Source organism: Diorhabda carinulata, chromosome 5 (assembly GCF_026250575.1).
Source record: "Diorhabda carinulata isolate Delta chromosome 5, icDioCari1.1, whole genome shotgun sequence".
In the NCBI taxonomy this organism is placed as follows: domain Eukaryota; kingdom Metazoa; phylum Arthropoda; class Insecta; order Coleoptera; family Chrysomelidae; genus Diorhabda; species Diorhabda carinulata.
The window spans coordinates 12,441,346-12,445,366 of record NC_079464.1 but is presented as its reverse complement, the minus strand read 5'-3'; positions in this window follow the sequence as shown (position 1 = coordinate 12,445,366).

The window sequence follows — 4,021 nt, the reverse complement described above, 5'->3', positions numbered from 1 at the left end:
TTCGATGTTTTTCATTTAAATCCAATCTATACAACAACTTAACGTTTCTTAGTGGCACAGGTGGCCCTCCTTTAGATAGACAACTCGATTTTCCGATTCAACGCCATCTCTGGGCTCATTAGCAATACTATACGTACATGGAAACAACAGCTTCCTTTCTGCTTTTGGCGGAATAATTCAAATCATTCCTTCAGTTATTTTTCGAAACAATTTAATGAAGTTGTAACAACCAAAACGATGGTGATTGTTTGGGTTGATTCAAATTCATTGAAAAATAACTGGACTAAAGTTGATTTTAAATATGACGTATCCTTTAACAAAAGTTTTTTTATTACATTCGAAAAAAATAACATACAACAACATAATATTTGAGAGAATGCGGATAGATTTTTCGCGTCCTCTGCACAACAGAATCTGCTAAGTCTAAATCTTCAGATCTAAAATCAAAACGATTTATAGAGAAAAACATATATAAATTTTCACATTTTCACATTTTCACCTTTTGATGTTCTACTGGAAGGTCTGGTATTTTATCGACAGCTTCAGAAGTTGAGGGCTAAGACACAGTGCAGTTTCTGCTCCTTACACAGTAGAAATTTGAAAGTTTACTTTAAACTTACCCAAGTCTTTGAAGAGCTATATTCTTTTTCTATATACTGTAATATGTATCAAATTAATTTTATTAAAGATAATTATACAGACTCTAACTACTAACTTCTGTTGTACCTACCTTCTATTCAATTTTTTCTGATATTTGAACTTTTTGTTGAAGTGGTGCTTGTGGTGGAAAGTTACCGGTGGAGTCTCCAACAACTGCGTAGTTTATGAAAATGTACGGATGGCGCCGCACCCTTTATTAACTTTAAATATTTGCCACCTTGTTTTTAAATTCTCAGTTATGTTGCCCATAAAACCAGCCCAGTTTAGCCAAACACCTAAAATAAGTACAATTCTAACCTAACATACTTAACATACAGATTAGTCATTATTAACATCTTAGAGTTTTTGTTGCCTGACCACATTTGGCAGTAAACGATTTTGCACACTCATTCCAGGTATACAAATAACTCTATATACTTGAAGAAAACGAAATCTATTCTGTACAACTTCACGTGCAGTAATCATGCTACCTAGTTGTTGGTACGTACCCACAATATCATGTCATTGCTGTTTTGTGATTGACTGGACACCATAGCCCCTAATGTCACCAACCGTTAAATCTAAAAAGGTATTAGTTGAACTAATGCACCAAGAGAGTGCGGTATGCTTCATTTTCCTCTCCCACATCATCGATGTTCCATATAATATATGCCACCAGTTGTACGTGAACTACCATTGCTGAACTTTGCCTTCGTGCCTCACTTTATTTGGGCGTAGTTAAAGTTTAAATACTTTTTACTAATATAATTTTTAACAAAACTATAAGTGAGTCCTTAGCGATAGATACCTTGAAAAACAGTATAAAGACGTTGCATTTATTAAAAGAAATTTCACGAATTCAGAAGACATTCTTCTACTAATGGTAACTGACTCCTAAAAACATATTAGGGAACTTGTCCTAGAAGGATTATGGCGGTTAGATCGAGATTTACTGAAATGCATCTGAATATATGGATTTAATAAATTGGAATGATTGCACATGAAAATTGGCTGATGATGAAAATTAAAAAATGGTTCAGGCAAGAGATGCTCTAGATCTTCCACAATTTCCCCGTCATTCCCAGGTGGTGAAGAGATGTGTCAAAACTATCAACTTAGGGCTGTATCAGTATATAAAAATAGAGATGGTTTTATTTTGAGAATACTAAAAATACGAAATATCATGCCAAAATTTGAAACCAAAAAGTAGTAACCTTCTCGTGGTGACTTCCAAGTAATATTTCTAAGCAAATATGAGATAAGAGCCGCGTTTTTTAAGTTCCGGTATTTGTTTGCTGCGTTATCAAATATTAACACCTCTGCGGAATCGGAACGCGAACTGTTTGGCATTGCATATTTAATGTACTAATTCAGACAACAACAATGAACACGTATCTCACAATTACAAAACAAAAAACTTGTTTTTTTTTCTGTTATAATTAAGTTCCACCCTAATGCACAACCATAATTCGTTTGTCATCACTTGTTTTGATAAAATTATGAGAACAATAACAACTTCTGTTGTGTCATTTATGTTTTCCGCTTTTTTTTATCAAAAATCAAATCTTGTTTTATAACTGATGTATTCGTGGTTTATAACCTTCTATCCATCATAGCGTGATGTGACAAACATTTCCAAATTTTACAATAAAAATAATGAAACTAAAACAGCAGCTAAAAAACATGCAAGTAAGCAGGACAACCAACATTTTCCCGCTTAAAGGCTAAGACTTACTCAAACCAAAAGTTTTTTACTTTATATACTTCTACGTACAGATGATTGTACAATTTTTTCACTATTTTAATTTAATCTGCCGAAGTCGGTCCCAGAGATGGGCAAACATACGAACTTTTGAATAATTATTAAGTTAGGGATTTGTTTCCGGAACACGAGCAGGTGGTGTTTGACAGACAAATCGCTGACTTCGAGAACTTTACAGAGGAAGAACTAAGAGCTGCTTGCGGCATAATCAAAGACAAGAATGCACCCGGGTCTGGTTGCATACCTCCAAAGGTTATAAAACAGGTAGCTTTAGGAAGACCAATGTCTTTTCTTAGCTCTACAACGCCCTTGCAAAAAACTCGGAATTTCCAGTGAACTGGAAACGTGCCAAAATCGCTCTTATAAGAAAAAGAGACAAGCCACTGGGCAACCCAGGATCATTCAGGCCGATATGCCTATTAGACTTTGAAAGAAAACTGTATGAACAGCTAATCCCCATACGACTCAAAAAAGAGCTTGCGCGAACTGGAGGCCTGTCAGTCCGACAGAATGGTTTCTGAGAAGGCAGACAGGCAACAAAGGCTTCTTCAAATAACCAAGGAAGCAGCATCTTATACAAGTGGTCACCGAAGAATATCTGCAATGATCACTTGACGTGAAAAATGCTTTCAACCGCGCATCCTGGCAACTCATTCTTGAAGCGCTGAGGAAGAGAACAATAGAGGAGAGCCTACTTAGCCTCATAGGGTCCTACTTGTCTGAAAGACATATAGTTCTAGAGGCGGAAGGAAAAACTAAGAGTGTGGAGATAACTAGACAATACGGCAAAGTGGACTACTGCATGACACAAGCTTTATCTGGACACGACTGTTTTAGAAAATATCTCTTTGCGGACTCAGACAAGTGAGGGTTACTGCAACGAGGTGGAGGATGCGGAGCATACGTTGTTCTTGTGCCTCAGACGGAAAGAAACCCGAACTGAGCATCTGGCAACAACAGAAGAAATTTTCAATGCGGCAAACAAAACGAGAGGTCTAATCAAGTCAGAAATCAGTTGGAAAGAGATCTACAAAGTTGTTAGAACTATAGTAGAAATTAAAGAAAAAGAGAAAGAGACAGACAACCTCAGTACTGAAGTAATGCGAAAGCGGATTCCGGTGTGAAGTGCGTAGAGCTACAGGGAGGGGGGTTATTCGGTAAGAGTCCGACACTATCCGACAAAGGTGGCAGGAAGGCCGTCGGTTGTCCATGAGGATTTCCCCTCTGACAGAAAAAAAAAGTTAGGTTTATGTGAGGTGATGTTCGCTAAGAACGGTTCCACATGCGTTGGTGGAGAAGAGGATGGGTTTTTAGCTGGTGGGCGTCCGGTCAGCAGACGAATCCAGTACACCTTCCAGAGGTCTTTGGAAGATTTTCCCACCCACACCAAAAAAAAAGTTTAGGTTAGGTTAGGCTAGGAGTTTTTGACTATAATCGCATTGATGAGAAAGTATTAACTCTTTACTACTCTATTGTTAACTCTTTCATAATTTTTCTTCTTCTATTAGAGTGTGCAATCTATTGAGAGGTTTCAGAGACTGTTCTACACAGATCATCATTTGATATGCTGAAAAGATCTTCTTTGAGAAACAACACTGTACTAAGAGGTATTAATGAAAT